This window comes from Giraffa tippelskirchi, chromosome 12 (genome assembly GCF_054371585.1).
Source record: "Giraffa tippelskirchi isolate mGirTip1 chromosome 12, T2T-mGirTip1v1.2.pri, whole genome shotgun sequence".
NCBI classification, from domain to species: Eukaryota; Metazoa; Chordata; class Mammalia; order Artiodactyla; family Giraffidae; genus Giraffa; species Giraffa tippelskirchi.
Genome location: NC_137286.1, coordinates 57234189 through 57254563, shown reverse-complemented (window position 1 = coordinate 57254563; position 20375 = coordinate 57234189). Strand labels below are relative to the sequence as shown.

Here is a 20375-nt window from a genome sequence, read left to right as displayed (position 1 = left end):
TCAGAAGAGAGATTTAAAAAGAAGAAAACTTCTGTGTTTTGTTTTTTTTAATTCTGTGCGTTCTAACATAACAGAGGATAAAGTGAAGACAAAGAGTCGTGTCTGACTCTTTGCGACCCCATGGACTGCAGCCTACCAGGCTCTTCTGTCCATGGAATTTTCCAGGCAAGAGTTCTGGAGTGGGTTGCCATTAATACTACAAATTAAATGCATTTTTTGTTTCTTTTGCTTTTTAAAAAAATAGCCTGCAGTTAATATAAAAGCAATCTAACTTACTCATTTCGTGTAGAACCTCTTCATCCCGTATCGGCCGACCCTCACTCCTCACACTCACACACACTGAGGGTCTTCACAGTAGGTGCCACAGTCCTCTCCTGGCTCCTTCACTGTAGCCCCAGGCCATCTGACTCTGAACAGCCGAAGTGTCCTTTCCGACCTTGAACCTGGACTGGCCCTCAGACTTGCTGTGGCCACATGGCCTATGAAAGCTCCAGGCATAGGCCTTAAGATGTTTAGGAGCCTCTGACTTTATTTTTCTGGAATTGTCAATAAGGATACTTGGGCCCCCTGCTGGAAAGAGGCCATGTGGGAAGGCCTTGGAGACAGGGTGCCATCTAGAGGAAGAGGTTGTGGACAGGAGAGCCCGGTAACCATAGAAAGTGAGACCCAAGGCCACATGGGTGCAGGAGGCTTGCTTGGAGACCCTCCAGCCCAACCCAGCATCAACTGACCGCCACCTCCTGAGGGGTTCCTGTGAGTGGCATGGGGAGCAGGACTGTCCAGACCGGCCCGCAGAAGCATGAGAAATAGGAAGTCATTCTGCTTTTATGCCCCTGAATTTTGAAGTTGTTTGTTATGCAACCACAGCTAGCTGAAACACACGTCATCTTCCGGATTTTAGGAAGAGCTGATGCAACTCATCTCGGCCTCCTGGTCACCAACATTCTGATCAATGTTCATTTGTAGTCAGTGTCCAGAAATTTTTAATGTTATGTTTTTCTTAAGAAACATAGTTCTTGGTATTATCAACTTAAATACTCAGGAACATATACTACCAACCACCAGCAGCACCACCACTACCATCAATAATAATAACAAAAGTAGTACACTGTGACTTGTTTGAGAGTCCAGCTGGAGAGTGAGAACCAGTGATTATGTTATAGAATCAGGGATGGCTCAGCTCCGAGATACAAATCTTGGTTTAAACTCTGGTTTACTGTGCTTGACATGGAAGTTCACAGGCTCCATGGCCTGGCCACTCAAGAATGGTTCCTCAAGACAGATTAACATCTACTCTCTCAGTATTTTTTTTTTTTTTTGCTAAGTTGCATTAATATATATTCATCAATAGATCAATTTGAAAAATGCTGAGTTCTATTAATTACACTGCAGACCTTGGAAAAAACAGGTTTGAAGAGAAGAAAGGGAGGAAGCTACTTCATAATCCAGAGGAGATGCCACATAATATAAAGCTGAAAAAGAGCAAACTTATTTTGGGCTCCAAAATCGCTAGGATGTAGCTGTGAAGCTAATACCCATGTTTTGATGGAGGTTGTCAAACCAAACACTATGGATTATTCTAAGGCATTAACAATCACAATCAGCTTGGGATAACCATGGCAACACCAGCAGCTAAGTACAGTACAATCACCCTGATTACCATAGAATTAACACAAAACAAATGTTTATTCTTTTCCTAAACAGGAGTATTATGATGATGATAACAGTTTCCTATTTTCCCCAGGTTTCCTCCTCATCACTCCTGCTCCAAACAATGGGAAGACACATGTTTGCCTGACGCGTGCTTCTGAGTTCTTTTCACAAGGACCAAGGAGAGTGCAGGGCTGGCCTTTCATTCCCCTTTCTCACATGTATTGATCCATTGATCACTGTCTGGACGCCAGGACAGGACGGTTATCCTTTAAACATGTGCCTTGAAGCTTCAGATTCAAATAAGCAACCTGAATTGCACGTTAATTGTAATCTTGTAAATTTTGATCTCTTGGTATTCACAGAGCACAGACCCACGTGTTCCCAGGATATACGGTCTATGCGGAGCGAGACACACCCAAGTCCAGGCCTCTGTCTATCCTAGAGGGCATCTGAAAAAGACACAGACACAGCCAGCCCAGGTGCCACGCGGCAGCCAGCCCGTGGAAGCTGAAGTCTAGTCACAGCCTCTCCGCTTGCCGGCCTGGTGAGCTGTGACAGCTGGCACTCGCCTGTCCCCAAAACCCCTTTTCACAGTACCCAGCACTGCACTTCCACAGTGATTGAAGCAATTAGCTGCCTAGCGGCTGATGTACCCCGCAGAGGGCTGGTGGCTCGTCTGACACATCTGGGCACTGAAAGTAATTGAAACAGCTGCTTCTGCCCATATGGCAGCAAAAGCTGGTCGTGCAGAGTCTGGTGCCTGGGCTGTACCAACCTCGGGCAAATTAGCCATCATTAATCCCCAGATCTGACCAGCATACGCAGAGCCACTAATCAAGACAGCTGGAAGGCCAGGGATGCTGAGGAATACAGTTCCTTTAAGATTTCTAAATGACATCTCAGGTAAAAAAAAAAAAAAAAAATAGATGAATAAAACACACAAACCCAAATGACAGCCTTCCTTTTCCTGAGCACTTTCATTCCCCACATCCCCACACCTGACAAGGAGGTATCTGTGTCTGCTGGTGTCTTCGTTAGAGACTGCTAAGATTGCAGTGCAACTTTTGGCAAGCACCGCACTCTCAGTGCAAGCCTGGCGTCCTGCAGTTACTAATAGCCTGGTGCGCAGGGAGTGAGCATGGGGTATTGTGAGCCTTGGCTCTGCAGCGGTGGGAACCACAGCACTGATGGGAGGAAGTGAGTGGCACCTGCCCGGGGAGGGAGAGTCCAGTCGCTCTGCCTTCCCTCTGGAAGGTTTGATGCTGACATTCGGAGGGATCGAGTTTCTATCTCTGGACCTCCAAGGGCTGGGCCATCCTTGCTAGGAAATTTATAGAAGAGGATTTGGTGGCTGCAAATGGGCCTTGGTAACAGGTGAGAGGTCAGGTACCACCTGGCAGGTAAAGGGGCTCTTTCTCATCCGTGACACTGGGATTTATAACAGGACAGAGACTGCTGCTTCAAAAGACTGTTTGGCCTCAACTTCTGTGTTGTGGGATGGGGCAGGCGGCTGTCTCATTTACACCCTACAACCGGTGTCATTATTCAGATGGCTCGTCATTCTGCCTGACAACAGCCTCACACATTAAAGAGGTTGTGCACCGCTTCTGGGCTGGGCTGGCAAATGTATGTGTAATCCCAGAGGTGTGTGCGCCCTGCGGCTTTATGCACTGGATGTGTCACTATCCCTGATGCCAGAGACAGTCCAGACAAGAAGGTCCGTTTCTTTGAGAAATTTCGCTAATGAATTAGATTGGAATAAGCAAATAGAGGTGCTGTTAGATTCATCCTCCGTTACCCTGGTTCCTGATTTCATCTCTGGGTTCCACAGGGACAGACCTGCCCTGGGACAGGGGCTCTTGTCTGCACTATCCAGGTCTTGCCTTCCTGGGGTGGGGAATGTTGACTCTTTCTCCTGATGGTTATTTACCTGTGCTGAGTTGTCTGCTAAGATAACTAGCATAAAACAAATAAAAATTAACCCCTGCTGTATGAGATATCTACCTCCTTCTTTGTTAAAATAATGTAAATCATTGACAATTTTTTTCACCAGTCTTTGTGAGGTCTTTGTGATGACCATTATTTTGGGGGACTTTCAGTAGGGGCCTGAAAGAAAGAGTAGACTCACCCCTCATAAATACAGCACAATTCCAGTTTGTCAGAATGGCTGCTTTGAAAAACACAGTCAAACTGAAAGTAATAATAGAATATATTTTCTGATTATCTTGAAACCCAATGTAGTTACTATTGTGTAGCATTATTTCTTCTCTGAAGACGTACAGCAATGCTCTTTTTTTACTTTCTCCCTCCTCAGATGTTCCTTTAAGTGAATTCTTAAAGGCAATGAGTGTACCTTCCTCATTACCACATATTCTGCTCTCTTGCCCTCAGTTCAGTCACTCAGTCGTGTCTGACTCTTTGCGATCCCATGGACTGCAGCACACCAGGCTTCCCTGTCCATCACCAACTCCCGGAGTTTACTCAAACTCATGTCCATTGAGTCGGTGATGCCATTCAACCATCTCATCCTCTGTCGTCCCCTTCTCCTCCTGCCCTCAATCTTTCCCAGCATCAGGGTCTTTTCCAGTGAGTCAATTCTCCGCATCAGGTGGCCAAAGTATTGGAGCTTCAGCTTCAGCATCAGTCCTTCCAATGAATATTTAGGACTGATTTCCTTTAGGAGGGACTGGTTGGATCTCCTTGCAGTCCAAGGGACTCTCAAGAGTCTTCTCCAACACCACAGTTCAAAAGCATCAATTCTTCTGCGCTCAGCTTTCTTTATAGTCCAACTCTCACATTCATACATGACTACTGGGAAAACCATAGCTTTAACTAGAAGGACCTTTGTTGGCAAAGTATATCTCTGCTTTTTAATGTGCTATCTAGGTTGGTCATAGCTTTTCTTCCAAGAAGCAAGCATCCTCCTTGCCCTAATGTTAGATTTATTTCATTTTGACTGAATTGCTTTGCTGGTCAGTTAAGTACATTTGTTGTTGTTTAGCTGCTCAGTAGTGTTTTGGGACTCTTTTGTGACCCCATGGACTGTAGCCCACCAGACTCCTCTGTCCATGGGATTTCCAGGCCAGGGTACTGGAGTAGGTTGCCATTTCCTCCTCCAGGGGATCTTCCCCATCTAGGGATCCAAACCATGCCTGCTCTATTGCAAGCAAATTCTTTACCAATGATTCACCTGGGAACCAATAGTTAAGTACTTACTATCATTTAAAAATAGTATTTGTTGAAAAGTAGCAATTGCAGGGAAGCCTGGCATGCTGCATTCCATGGGATGGCAAAGAGTTGGAAATGATTTAGTGGCTGAACAACAACGATTGCTAATATTTATTAATTCATTTATTTGGCAAGCATTTATTAAGGGACTACTCTGTACCACATGCTGGGCATATTACTGTGAACGAATCTTTGTCCTCATGGCACCTGCAATCTAATGTAAGGAGATAAACATGAAATATACTAATAAAATCCTTGCAGTGTGTCCAGTGCTGGTTGAAGCGTGTATGTGTGCTATGTGCTCAGTTGTGTCTGACTCTTTGTCACCCCATGGCTAGTAGCCCACCAGGCTCCTCTGTCTATGGGATTTCCCAGGGAAGAATACTGGAGTGGGTTGCCATTTCCTCCTCCAGGGGATCTTCCTGACCCAGAGATTGAACTCATGTTTCTTGCATCTCCTGCATTGACGATAGAACTGTGGGGAGGAAAAATAATAAAGCAAGAAGAAGAAAAGGTACATATGGAGGTGTCAGGCAGGGTTGACATCTGAGGAAAGACCTGAGGGGGGTAGGACAGGAGCCAAGCAGCTGTGACTCGGAGTGGGCAGAGCAGATGCAACGGTTTTAGGACAAAACTTGTGCTTGGTGAGTTGGGGAATATTCGATGCCCAGGGTGACTGGAGGACAGTAGTTATCAAAGATAAATGAAGCTGGACAGCAGCTAAAGCTGTGAGGACAAACATAAATCAGTATTACACAAATGCAATAGAGAAAGGGGGCCAGGGTGAACTGAATTCAACTTTGATTTGTACAGAGATGACTCATTTTAAAGGGAAATGAGGGAGGAGTAAGTGGGAATCCAGTAAGTCAAGGATGTGAAAAATTGCAAAAAGTGAGAAGGGGGTTGGTCAATACGAAACCCATCTGGGTTTGCCAACTGGTGCTTATGTTAGGCTCCTAGCCTCCCAGTGAGGCAGGGAGACAGGGCGTCTACCCTCAGGTGCTGGCTGGAACAGACAGTACATTCTTCTGGAAGCCTTGAGTTTTCTCAGGCAGGCACTTAAGGGGGCTAGAGTCATTCTAGGGAGGTGCTCTTGAGCTGTTAGAAGTCATGTTAGTGCTTGTTCAAGTCTTAATAGGCCAAGGTTGAGGCATGGTTGAGAAAGGGCTCAAAGGGGCTTGACTGGAGTTCGGTCAAGGTGAGAATCTTTGTTGGGTGTGTGAGTGGGGAGTTGTAGGAGTTGAAGCCAGGAAGAAAGGGGTGATGATAGATGGGGCAATCTGAAGTCTTTGCAGATGGAACACAACTGGAGATTTTGAGCAGTGGAGTGGACTTCTATGTTCAAACATTTTCAACAGAGTGCCTTGACTGCTCTGAGGATTGTCAGAAAAGGACAAGGTAAAATAGCAGGAGACCAGTTAGAAAGTTATTGCAATAATGTAAGCAGAAGACGCTGTGGCTTAGATGGTCACGGTCATTTTGCAAGGGATGAAGGAGGGTTGAATCTGTGCCCAGGGTGAAGGTTAAGCCAAAGGACTGGCTGAGGAAGCTGATGGAGGTGATTAAAGAGAGCCGAGCATCCCTCCCAGAGTCAACCGAGGTTACTGAATCCTTGATCTGTGCCAGACTCTGTCTTAAGCACTTTGTATGCATTATCTTGCTCATTCAATCATCAAATAGTACCACGAGCTGGGTGTAAGGATCTCCCCCATGCTACAGAGTCAAAGTAACTTGCCAAGGTCACATCTGAATCAGTGACAGAGCTGGGGAGAACCTAGGACTGAGTGACTTCAATGCCCTAGAATTTCATCACTGCTCTCTCTTAAAGAGCCAAGGGGAATATAAAACAGAGAGCTCATTCTGAATTTCGCTTGGCTTCTTCAGCCATGCCCTTCCCTGTTTTAGCTTTAGCTTCCTGATTGGTGAGAACAGAGGGGGAATGATTCTGACGTTATGCTTCAGTTTGTAGACCTTTTATTCCAAAGATGTCTCTGTGTAAAAACAACAGACTTGCCTTGCCTCAGTGGTTCTTTATTCCTTCATCAATGTGGGATCCCAATCCCCTAGTAATATCTATTTTTCTCTAATTCCCATGATGACTATACCGTACCCTCCCATTTCCTTAAATTTTCATATAAAAGTCCTGACCTAATGCTGATAGATTGATTTTTATCATGAGGTCAATGTTACCAAACATTATCTAGATAGGAACTGTTAGGATTCAGCTCACTGATAATTATTTTTGTTGTGTGACTGTATCCCCACTGAGCTTAGGTGATGTAGTGTGGAGTTTTCAAAATTCCTCAGATGTTTTCAAATGAGGGATTCATCTCTTCAGACTCTTACTTGACAGCAACTAGTAAGTTAAGAGCCCATGTCCTGGAGTTAAATTGTCTGAATCTGTGCTTTGCACTTCTTAGTTCTGTGATATTGGGTGAGTTCCTTTACCTTTCTGTGCTTATATGTCCTTGTTTATAAAATGGTGATGAATAATACTGACATTAGAGAATAGTTGTGAAGATTAAGTGAGTTAATATATGTAAAGTCCTTAGAACTTGAGTCTAATAAACACTTAAGGAATCGTAGCAGTTTTAAGATATTATTTTATTATTCATCATTATCGTTACCATCATCATCATATACCATAACTATGGCTAATATGCACCTCACTGTTTTGGAGTGGTTGAAGACACTCAACTGGAGGTCAGTTAAATTGGGGTTGCCCACCTCAAGAGTTAAGATGTGTTTTTCATCCAAATACAAATATACTGCATGTCTATACATCTTGGAAAATTACTAAAAGCATATGCTTTTAAATTATGTGTTTACACACAATTCAGAGACCATGACTAATAGTGATCTAGAGTTAATTGCCATTAGTTCCAACCAAGAAAAAGTGAACGTGTTAGTCCCTCAGGCATATCTGACTCTTTGCAACCCCATGGAATGTAGCCAGCCAGGCTTCTCTGTCCATGGAATTCTTCAGGTAAGAATACTGGAATGGGTAGCCGTTTCCTTCTCTAAGGGATCATCCTAACCCAGGGATTGAACCCTGGTCCCCTGCATTGCAGGAGAATTCTTTACTGCCTGAGCTACCAGGGAAGCCCAAGGGTTATAAAGGGCTTTCCTAAATCCAGCCTTAACATTTACGCCCCTAGGGAAAGAGCACAACGGAGGCCACATACTGAAACAGCAGGGATAGGGTCAGGGTACACAGTCCTAAATGAATGACATAGCCATTGAGGCCATGGCATAAAATGGTTAAAACCAACTAAGTCAAGGATGGTGGAAGATTTGACGTCCAGTATAACTTAAACCTCATTATACATCAGGTGTAATCCATTGGCATGCTAAGTGACACACCCACAGGCAACATGACAGTTCTGAGGCCTACCATAAAGGTCAAAACGTGATTGGTGGCCTAATTCTTCAAAATCCCTGCCCCTTCCCTGAAATAGAATAATCCTCCCATTTATTAGCCTATGAAATTACTGAGCACATTAAAAACTAACTACTTCATAATTTAGTTCAGTTCAGTCACTAAGTCATGTCCAACTCTTTGTGACCCCATGGACTGCAGCACACTAGGATTCCCTGTCCATCACCAACTCCCAGAGCTTACCCAAACTCATGTCCATTGACTCCATGATGCCATCCAACCATCTCATCCTCTGTCATCCCATTCTCTTCTCGCCGTCAATCTTGCCCAGCATCAGGGTCTTTTCAAATGAGTCACTTCGCATCATTGGCTGAAGTATTGGAGCTTCAGCTTCAACATGAGTCATTCCAATGAATATTTAGGACTGATTTCCTTTAGGATGGGCTGATTGGATCTCCTTAAAGTCCAAGGGACTCTCAAGAGTCTACTCCAACACCACAGTTCAAAAGCATCAATTCTTCAGCGCTCAGCTGTCTTTATAGTCCAAATCTCACATCCATACATGACTAATGGAAAAAACATATCTTTGACTAAACAGACCTTTGTTGGCAAAGTAATGTCTCTGATTTTTAATATGCTGCCTAGGTTGGTCATAACTTTTCTTCCAAGGAGCAAGCATCTTTTAATTTCATGGATGCAGTCACCATCTGCAGTGATTTTGGAGCCCCCAAAATTGAAGTCTCTCACTGTTTCCATTGTTTCTCCATCTATTTACTATGAAGTGATGGGACCGGATGCCATGATCTTAGCTTTCTGAATGTTAAGTTTTAAGACAACTTTTTCACTCTCCTCTTTCACTTTTACCAAGAGGATCTTTAGTTCTTCTTCACTTTCTGCCATAAGGGTGGTGTCATCTGCATATATGAGGTTATTGGTATTTCTCCCGGCAATCTTGATTCCAGCTTGTGCTTCATCCAGCCCAGCATTTCATATGATGTACTCTGCATGTAAGTTAAATAAGCAGGGTAACAATATACAACCTTGACACACTTCTTTCCTGATTTGGAACCAGTCTGTTGTTGCATGTCCAGTTCTAACTGTTGCTTCTTGACTTGCATACAGATTTCTCAGGAGGCAGGTCAGGTGGTCTGGTATTCCCATCTCTTGAAGAATTTTCCACAGTTTGTTGTGATCCACACAGGCAAAGGCTTTGGTGTAGTCAATAAAGCAGAAGTAGATGTTTTTCTGGAACTTTCTTGCTTTTTCTATAACCTAACAAATGTTGGCAATTTGATCTCTGGTTTCTCTGCCTTTTCTAAATCCAGCTTGAACACCTGGAAGTTCTCAGTTCACATACTGTTGAAACCTGTCTTGGAGGATTTTGAGCATTACTTTGCTAGTGTGTGAGATGAACGCAATTGTGCTGTAGTTTGAACATTCTTTGGCATTGCCTTTCTTTGGAATTGGAATGAAAGCTGATCTTTTCCAGTCTTGTGGCCACTGCTGAGTTTTCCAAATTTGCTGGCATATTGAGTGCACCACTTTCACAGCGTCATCTTTTAGGATTTGAAATAGCTCAACTGAAATCCCATCACTTCCACTAGCTTTGTTTGTAGTGATGCTTCCTAAGGCCCACTTGACTTCACATTCCAGGATGTCTGGCTCTAGGTGAGTGATCACACCACCATGGTTGTCTGGGCCATGGAGATATTTTTTTGTATAGTTCCGTGTATTCTTGCCATCTATCTTAATATCTTCTGCTTCTGTTAGATCCATACCATTTATGTCCTTTATTGTGCCCATCTTTGCATGAAAAGTTCCCTTGGTAGTCTAACTTTCTTTAAGAGATCTCTAGTCTTTCCCATTTTATTATTTTCCTCTATTTCTTTGCATTGATCACTGAAGAAGGCTTTCTTATCTCTCCTTGGTATTCTTTGGAACTCTGCATTCAAATGGGTATCTTTTCTTTTCTCCTTTGTCTTTAGCTTCTCTTCTTTTCTCAGCTATTTGTAAGGCTTTGTCAGACAACCATTTTGCCTTTTTGCATTTCTTTTTCTTGGGGATTGTCTAGATGGTACTGCTCCCTGTCTCCTGTACAGTGTCACAAACCTCCATCCATATATCTTCAGGCACTCTTATCTATCAGATCTAATCCCTTGAATCTATTTCTCACTTCCACTGTATAATTGTAATGGATTTTATTTAGGTCATACCTGAATGGTTTAGTGGTTTTCCCTACTTTCTTCAATTTAAGTCTGAATTTGGCAATAAGGAAGGAGTTCATGATCTGAGCCACCGTCAGGTCCCGATCTTGTTTTTGCTGACTATATAGAGCTTCTCCATCTTCAACTGTAAAGAATATAATCAATCTGATTTTGATGTTGACCATCTGGTGATGTCCGTGTGTAGCATTTTCTCTTGTGTTGTTGAAAGAGGGTATTTGCTATGACCAGTGTCTTCTCTTGGCAAAACTCTATTAGCCTTTGCCCTGCTTCATTCTGTACTCCAAGGCCAAATTTGCCTGCTACTGCAGGTATCTCTTGACTTCCTACTTTTGCATTCCAGTCCCCTGTAATGAAAAGGACGTCTTTTTTGGATGTTAGTTCTAGAAGTTCTTGTAGATTTTCATAGAACAGTTCAACGTCAGCATTACTTGTTGGGGCATAGACTTGGATTACTGTAATATTGAATGGTTTGCCTTGGAAACAAACAGAGATCATTCTGTCGTTTTTGAGATTGCACCCAAGTACTGCATTTCGGACTCTTGTTAACTATGAGGGCTACTCCATTTCTTCTAAGGGATTCTTTCCCACAGTAGTAGATACATTTTAGGGCCACTTTCAGTTTCTGAGATGACTCCATGCCCTGGGAATGCTCTCTTCTTTTGAGTTGGGCCACATTCTGTCTATGGAATTTGTATCTCTCTAAGTAAATCCATTTCTTACCAATACCTTGTCTTTCACTGAATTCTTCCTGTGTTGAGTCACAAAGCACCTGGCCTTAAGTCCTGGTGCCAGGTGAGTGATTTTAATTAAAAGATAGTCCCAGGACTCTCCTGGTTGTCCAGTGGTATAATCTGCCTTCCAGTGCAAGATACAGTACAATTCCTGTTCAGGGAACTATGATTCCATATGCCGTGGGGTAAGTAAGCCTGCATACCACAACTATGGAACCCACGCACTCTGGAGCCCTTGTGCCACAACTAGAGAGGCTGCACACTGCAATGAAGATCCCTCTTGCTCCAAGTAAGGCCCAACACAGCCAAAAAATTAATTAAAAAGTCCCAACAGGAACTTTGGCTGGGTTAGATCTGAGTTATGCAGTTTCAAAACCACACATTTAAATATTTAAAACGTCCTGGACTGTGAAGCCCATGTCAAAGGGTGGTAGCTCCCTGGACTCTAGTTGGGATAAGGATCATTGGAATTGCACTTCATGCTTCCTTTGTGATCTGTTGGCTAAGAGACCACTTGAAACCAGCATGACCTTGGATGGCAGGTCCATGAAAGTTTCTCATGGAGCAAGGGAACAATGTAATGGTTTCAGAGAACTATTGTCATAGGATCTCTTATATTAACAGGTCCATGCAGCCCAACATCACACTTTGAGACAAATATCTACTAAAACAGAGCATCTTCCTGCACACTCCAGAGGAGTGTTAGCTTCTTGACTTCTCTAGGAATAAACTACCAATGACCTTAGGGAAAAGCAGTGTAGGGTTCTCCTCAGAGCACTCATTCAAACCTTCCTTCATCCCTAATTTAAGGTTCCTAGAATGGTTTTTTTCAAGAATGAGGGAGAGAAAGACAGGGACATACAATAGTATGGGAAAAAGGCAAACTTGAAATTTCCCCTCACTCTTCAGAGGTCTAATACCTCTTCTTTCTGTTTCTCAATGATGGGCAACATTTTCACTGAAAATGGTGCTTCCTTGTTCTGTCTCCAGGATAAACTTATGTTTTACTCCCTTGGCACTGGTTCTTTCTGCAGTGGCATTTAATTAAGTTATGATTACAAAAGGGGCAAGAATTAACTTTCTCTTTACATACAACACACTCTACAGATTTCAAGAGTAAAGAAAGACCTACTATTGTAGATGAGAAACAGAGATGGATTCAGTTGCTGACTGAGAAAAAAATGCCCAATGTTGGGGTTGTGCATTGAGTTTTATTTTGGGCAAAATGAGGACTATAGCCTGGGAGAGAGCATTTCAGATAACTCTAAGAAACTGCCCCAAAGAGGTAGGGGGAAGTCCATATATACATGGTTGTGGTGAAGGGGGAGTAAATATAATCAAGCACATATTTTTTGCAGAAAGTTACTGCTAGTTCCAGGAGGGTTATTGCTAGTCAGAGGAGCAGACATCACCATGAAAGATTTTAGTGCTTTTCTAGTTATGAAGTGATGTAAGAGTTCGGTTCATAAAATCTTCTCCTGAAAATATATAACTATCTGATGGCCTATTCTGCCAGCTTTCCCAGGGCACAGAGTGCCTCTTTCCTGATCTTCACCCTGAACTTCTTTCGGGGGATATGTTAAAGGTCTGTGGTCATAGCAGCTTGTGAATTAATTCTCTAATCCTAGAGGTAGATGGCAAGTGCCAACCTTTAGTTGGCACAGTTAACACATCTCATCCCACTGGCAAACAGTAGCTTCATTTCAACCATTCCTTTAAGATCTTTGTCGATAAAACCTCTTTGCCAGCTAGACTGGAAGGCAGGAAATCTCCTCCAGTGCAACATAATTTGCCTCTTGTTTGTTGTGTGTATGTGAATGTGATGTGTTTGGGTTTGGGTGGGAGGAAGGAGGGGAAGAGAAATAGGTAGAAAGATAATAAATCCTCTCTGCTCATGATAAGAGCTTTTATGGTGAGGTGGAAGATGGAGGGAAGATTAAGGGTTACAAGTAGTGTAGTTTTTAGTTTAATACTTGAGAAAAATGAATAGGAATCTCAACATTGTGAAAGAAGCTGGAAAATGAGGGTTTTTTCCTGTTTCTTTACTAATATCTCTGGCTCCCATTCTTTCATAGCATTGTGATAAGGAAGAATAGGAAATCAAATCATAGGATAAAAAGACATAGTCCAGGTATTTCCTCTTTCCTTGTTTGCATCTCCCTTCTATTGTGGTCCCTGTACAAGGTGATCTTTATGGACACTTAAAAGAGGAGAGTCAGCCTCCCAGTCACAAAGAGCCTGATGCACAGAAATGTATTCAATATTATTTTGCAAATTTCCTCTATGAGAGCTGATAAGTAAGCAGTAGAGTTGGAAAATGAAATCCTCTATTCACTTCAGACTCAAACTTTCTCTCAATTGCTGACAAAGCATAATCAATCTTCTAACTACTCAGTGATGAAATCCCAATAAAGATCATATGCGTCATCAATTAAATTTCTTCACTTTATTTCTAAGTGTATTTTTACAGCCTAACAAGAGCTTTTGTAGACATTTTACTTAATAGAAAGTTCTCACATTTTCATTGATAAAAAAAAAATTAAGCCACATGTAGGAAACAGTATTATAAAAATGAGTGAGTATATTCAGGACTAGAATTCTCTGAAATATGCTGTATAATTATGTAATATTTTCATATTTCAGGTGAGATCTATATTGTTTCTTTCTGCAAGATGATGTGAGACATACAGAGTAAAAGGTAAGATACACTGAGGTCTTTTTACATTTGTTTTATTTTCTTAGCGATGCTACTGAATGTAAGTTCCTGTGTCCAATGCACATTGAGGCCAAACAAATGGAGCTGTCAGAGTTTGGAGCAGGGAAACGTTTCTTGCACGGCCAAGCAAAAAGAATGGGTGACTCAAGCTCAGAAACTTGAACTCTTAGATGGTTTTCAGGGGGAAGTTTTTAATGGGCAAAACTTGAGATGAAGGCTACAGGGTGTGTGACTTTATTCCGATAGACTGGTGATGAGGTAACAGGGTGGTGCTCCAGGAATCTTGTGCTCACCCTCAAGTTACCAGCCTCCACCTGGGTGGGAGCCTTAGGTCCTGTAGAAGAACTCAAAGATATTGTAATGTCTATTCTTGATGAAAGTGAAATAGGAGAGTGAAAAAGTTGGCTTAAAGCTCAACGTTCAGAAAACTAAGATCATGGCATCTGGTCCCATCATTTCATGGGAAATAGATGGAGAAGCAGTGGAAACAGTGTCAGACTTTATTTGTTTGGGCTCCAAAATCACTGCTGATGGTGACTGTAGCCATGAAATTAAAAGACTTTTACTCCTTGGAAGGAAGGTTATGACCAACTTAGATAGCATATTTAAAAGCGGAGACATTACTTTGCCAACAAAGGTCCATCTAGTCAAGGCTATGGTTTTTCCAGTAGTCATGTATGGATGTGAGAGTTGGATGGTGAAGAAAGCTGAGCGTCGAAGAATTGATGCTTTTGAACTATGGTGTCGGAGAAGACTCTTGAGAGTCCCTTGGACTGCAAGGAGATCCAACCAGCCCATCCTAAAGGAGATCAGTCCTGGGTGTTCATTGGAAGGACTGATGTTGAAGCTGAAACTCCAATACTTTGGCCACCTCATGCGAAGAGTTGACTCATTGGAAAAGACCCTAATGCTGGGAAGGATTGGGGGCAGGAGGAGAAGGGGACGACAGAGAATGAGATGGTTGGATGGCATCACCGACTCGATGGACATGGGTTTGGGTAAACTCTGGTAGTTGGTGATGGACAGGGAGGCCTGGTGTGCTGCAATTCATGGGGTCGCAAAGAGTCAGACACGACTGAGCAACTGAACTGAAATGATTCCTTCAGGAGGTACCAGGACTTTGCCTCATTGCTCAGGGGCAGGGTTCCCCGTAAGGATTAGGGTGTAGGAAGTGTGTATTTCTTCAGTCCAGAGATCATCTGAGGTCAGGTGGTGATGGGAAAACTGAAACCTTCTTTGGAATGACGAGTGCTTCATCAAATAGTTAATGTCTTCCATTTGTTGGAGGTTTCAGTTCTGCAGAAGAACTCAAAGATACTGTTATGTATATCTCTTGATGGAAACCCAGGATCCTGCCCCCAAGGCAACACTATTGTTTTTTCACTGCTCCTCCATTGTAGCCACAACACCATCCTTCCCTGATTAGCAGCTGCCCCTTCTAAGAGTGACGAAAGGCCTACTATTGTAAATGAGAAACAGAGATGGACTCATTTGTTGACTGGGAAAAAAAAAAAAACACAATGTTGGGGTTGTGAGTTGGAACTGTCAGCTACAAATTGGCACTTACCAAGAGCATTGCCAACAACCTGTCCTCTGGGGCAAAATGAGGAATGCAGCCCAGGAGGCAGCATCCCAGATAGTTCTGAGAGAGCGCTCCAAATGGCAGTGGGGGAATGTCAATATATAAGGTTTTTGGTGAAGGGGGAGTTCAATGTCATGAAGCATCCACTTTACAAGAGGTTTTTGTTAGTCATGAGGATCTGGTGTCACCATGAAGGGATTTAGTGCTTCTCTAGATATGAGGAGATACAAGGATTGAGATCATAAAATCTGTTCCTAAAAACACCTGAACTATCTAAAGACCTGTCCCACCAGATTCCCTCACTCCACCCTGAACTCCCTCAGGGGTTGTTGAAGGTCAACAGCTATAGCAGCATGGGGCACAATCTCTGTAGAGGCAGATGGCAAAAATGCCTTTGTTGTTTAACCGTTGGCAATGCTCTTGGTAAGTGCCAATTTGTAGTTGACAGTCATGTCCAACTCTTTGCGATCCCAAGGACTGTAGCCTGCCAGTCTCATCTGTACATGGAATTCTCCAGGCAATAGTACTGGAGTGGGTTGCCATTTCCTTCTCCAGGGAATCTTCCTGACCTGGGGATAGAACCCAGGTCTGCTGCATTGCAAACAGATTCTTTACCAACTGAGCTACTAGGGAAGCACTTACTGGAATGGGTAGCCTTTCCCTTCTCCAGGGGTTCTTCTCAACCCAGGGATCAAACCCAGGTCTCTCACATTGTAAGAGAATTCTTTATCAGCTGAGCCACAAGGGAAGTCCCACAAGGTTCTGCTTGGTCTTAATATTATATAACTTACTTTCCTCAATGTGTTTCTTGAGTAAACTCTAACTGAAACCATTGTTTCTCTGGATATGTATTACTGGAAGCTGAAAGGAAAGACACTAATGCAGAGCCAATCACTTATGTATTGTCTCCCAGCTTTAATCCACTCCTGTGATAGGGAGAGGGAGACCCTGAAATCACATTTCAACTCGACCAGTTGCCCATGTTAGCATCTGTTATAGGCTCTGCCAAAGGTGAGTGGCAGGGAAAGATGGCAATGAAGCCGTTTACCTCAGGTTGGGACTTGACCCCTTGGGATTCTAACCCACATGGCTGGGACTCAGACTCAGCCGAAACCCTGCTTAGGACTTGAACATGGCTAAAACCCAGTTCAGGACTTTAACTCACATGCCTGGGACTCAAACCCAGCGAAAACCCACGGTCTTCCTAACATAACAAAACCAAAAACCAGCTTCCACAGACCTGATTTCAGGACCTAACGAAACTCAGTTTCTTGATGTCTCATCGCAGAAACAATTCAGTGAGAGACACGGTGATAGGTAAGAAGTGGATTTATTCAGAGAGAAACACGCTCCACAGAGTGTGAGCCATTGCAGCCTTAAAAAATTGTATGGTTAGCTTTTATGGGCTGGATAATTTCATAAGCTAATGAGTAGGAGGATTATTCCAATTATTTTGAAGAACGGGCAGAGATTTCCAAAAAGCGGGCCACCGCCCACTTTCTGACCTTTGATGGCTGACCTTGGAACTGTCATGGCGCCTCTGGGTGTGTCATTTAGCTTACCGATGTGTTACAATGAGCATATACTGAGGATCAAGTTCTAGGTTTCCGCCATCTTGAATATAGTTCGTTCTAATCAGTTTATGCTGTGTCTTCCAGTTCTTTCGTGCCCTACTCCCTTCCCTCGTGTTTCAGCAAGACCGGAAAATGAAGGAGAGACTAGATCCTCCCCCTCTGCTTTCAGTGTTGCTGTAACAATGCCCTTGCTTCCTTCCTCAGCTTCATTTGTCACTTAGAAAATCAGCCTCATTATGTCTTAGAGTGTTGCAGAAACCAGTAATTGAGAAAACAAGCGCCACACTCGGAGAGTTGGACAACTCAGGTTTATTACACCAGCGGGCCCAGAGGAGTTAACACTGTAAGCTCTGAGCCCTGAACAAAGGGGTTACAGAGTTTTTATAGACAGTCTGTAGTGGGCAGCACTAGCTGTTAATAGGCTGGTTTAAACTAAGGGATTTCGCGCGTGCGGGGAGGGCAGTCAAGATGGCAGGGGGGGCGGGAAATGCCTGACCTTTACACGGACAGGCATGATTAAGCAGGTTTGCAGGGACTGGGCAGTTGCAAAGAGCAGGACGAGGGTGCGTGAGATCAGCTCCAGTTCCTAGTATCGTAAACCCACACTTTCTGAGACTAGGTGACCTACGTGATCCAGACTTGGCAAGGAGCAAGCTGAGTTACAGAGGCAGAACAAGCAGGAGGTTATGTACAATTTTAACTTTCCCTCTTCAAGAGTAGCAGCTCAGCAGTGGTCCTTCATTGAAGATCTGACTTGAGCACCATCCTCCTGAGCCAGATCCTCCTCTGAGCTCCCCAGTCCTGATGCCCACGATAACTTCCCTTTATTCCCCAGTTACCATACTTGGTTAATTCAGTGTTTTATTTTATTTTTTTCTTTGTTTTTCTTTGTGTGTTTGTTTTGTTGTAGCACCCATAGAGTCAATTCCTTAGCTTAAGTTCTTCACCCTGGCATACAGCAAGGTTTTATATTCCTGAGGTACTGAAGGAAAATACAAAATTTCTGAAAGAAATTTTACTGGAGAGATTTTATATGTATATAATAGTTTTATATAAATCATGGATTGATATTATACACAATTAATTATGTATAATTAATACCATATGTTTAATATTATGTATATATATTGTGAGTGCTCAGTCACTCAGTTATGTCCAACTCTTTGCAACCTCATGGACTGTGGCCTGCCAGGCTCCTCTGTCCATGGGATTCTCTAGGCAGGAATACTGGAGTGGGTTGCCATGCCCTCCTCCAGGAGATCGTAGTCAAGTCTCATTATTTCACACTTGGTGAATGCTGAATCATTGTTTCTAAAGGAAATACAGGGTTAAGTTCCTGTATGCTTCTGCTCTCAACATTTTGGTCAACAGATCAATATATACACTTTTATGTGTGTTTCTGTTTAAAATATTTAATATATATTGTTTACTCATTGACATTGCACTCATGACCAACAGTACTTGGGCCTGAATGAACCTTATCTAGCGCACATATTTTCCATAAGGCACACGACAGCCTTCGTGCACTCAGGACCACTAGCATGCACTTTAGCTCGGTGTTTGGAGGGCATTTTAAACAATGAATTCACTAACAAAAGACAGAGAATGTAAAATCTAATGAGATACATAGTGAAAAGGACACTTGCTTACAGTATAAGGGCAGAAACAAGAAGAGAGAACATCACCTTGTTCAGCCTTGACTGGGAATTGCACATGTCAGGTGACTCAAATTTTTTTCTTGCCTCTCTGCACATATCCACAAATGACCATAAATGTGCCTTGAGTAAATTTACAAATAGGTAAATTGACAGATGTAGAATCTGAATAATGAGGAGCCACACTCTGTTCACCTAAGTATTACCTATCTATCTATCATCTATCTGTCTCCCTACCTAAAATTTTCCAAATGACCTCTTGATTTTTGAAGTAAATGTTTAATCATAAAAGCTTCTATTTTTTGCTCTTGGCCCAATTTTCCACTGAGGACGTTTAGTTGTCCCTCAGTGTCACCACTACCCAATTTCAATATTTTGGCAAATGACAGCAGGTCCTCTGGGTCTGACTCTTTGCAACCCCATGGACTGTAGCCCCCAGGCTCCTCTGTCCACGGAATTCTTTAGGTAAGAATACTGCCGTAGGTAGCCATTCCCTTCTCCAGGGGATCCTCCTGACCCAGGGATTGAACCTGAGTCTCCTGCATTGCAGGTAGATTCTTTACCATCTGAGCTACCAGGGAAGCCCCACTAATGAAATAGCTACATTTAACCTGTATTTTCGATTTGTAGCATTGTTTGAGAAGGCCATACCAATGTTACCGAAGACAGTAGTCACCTTGGTCAGGGAAGGAAAGATTCTCTTTGATCCTCCCAAGTCACACGTATTCTGGATTGGTGTGGAATTCTGTTGCAGAAGTAGGAAAAAAGATCACTCTACAACCCTGTGCTACTAAATATTTAATTGCAAGATGAAATATAACCTAATGGAAATCAGAGAATTGCTTTTCTATAGACTTGTGCCAGTATGGTTGCCTAAAATGTACCAGGTCTTTAACAAATGCAGACTTTAGTGAACATTTTTGGTTGCCTATCCAATTGATACATCTCCACAGCATCCCTCAGTAACAAGGCAGTCATATATGTCAGGCGAGACTCAACCTGCCCCAAGTCCAGGCTGGGGAATTTTAATCAATTACAAGTTGTGTTAATTTCATTTCTGTAACAAGGGATTATTTGAGAATGGATCTGTGATGCAATTCTGGCCCAAGGGGAATGAACATAAGTCAAAGGGACTATTTCTTCTGGTAGCAGTTGTCTTGTTGTGTAAAGATGTGAGCTGTGGCAATCATTTTGCGACCATGAGGGGACAGCCTAAAAATAAAAGCCAGCACACTGAAGATGCAGTGAGGAAAGTTCCTTGGTCTTTGATGATGTTGCTGAGATTCTCTCAGTCTGAACTACTTGTATTAGATATTAATTCATTTTATTTAAACCATTCTGAGATTAGTCTTCATCTACTTCCATTCAGACTTCCCTGGAAGCTCAGAAGGTACAGAATCTGCCTGCAATGAAGGAGACCTTGGCTTGATCCCTAGATTGGGAAGATCCCCTGGAGAAGGGAATGGCAATCCACTCCAGTATTCTTGACTGGAGAATTCCATGGACAGACCAAGGGGTCACAAAGAGTAAGACATGACTGAGCGACTAAAGCTTTCACTTTCTTCTAGAACCCTAAGTGATTTACAGATTTATCTGTGGAGATTCAGTAAATGAAGGGTAGCATGGATCCAG

At 42.9% G+C, this 20375-nt stretch overlaps 1 protein-coding gene across 6 annotated transcripts in view; it reads left to right on the top strand.

The window, feature by feature from the left end:
- Positions 1-20375, top strand: part of LOC145530250 (uncharacterized) — a 107570-nt gene that overhangs the window by 25774 nt on the left and 61421 nt on the right. For 4 of the 6 annotated variants that reach the window (XR_014071599.1, XR_014071600.1, XM_081551224.1 and 1 more), the window contains exon 2: positions 13860-13914. The gene's annotated coding sequence lies outside the window, so the exon portion shown is untranslated. Of the gene's footprint in view, positions 1-1744; positions 2198-2459; positions 2557-13859; positions 13915-20375 lie in introns of those variants that run through there. The other 2 variants (XM_081551223.1, XR_014071601.1) reach the window with 2 other exon arrangements.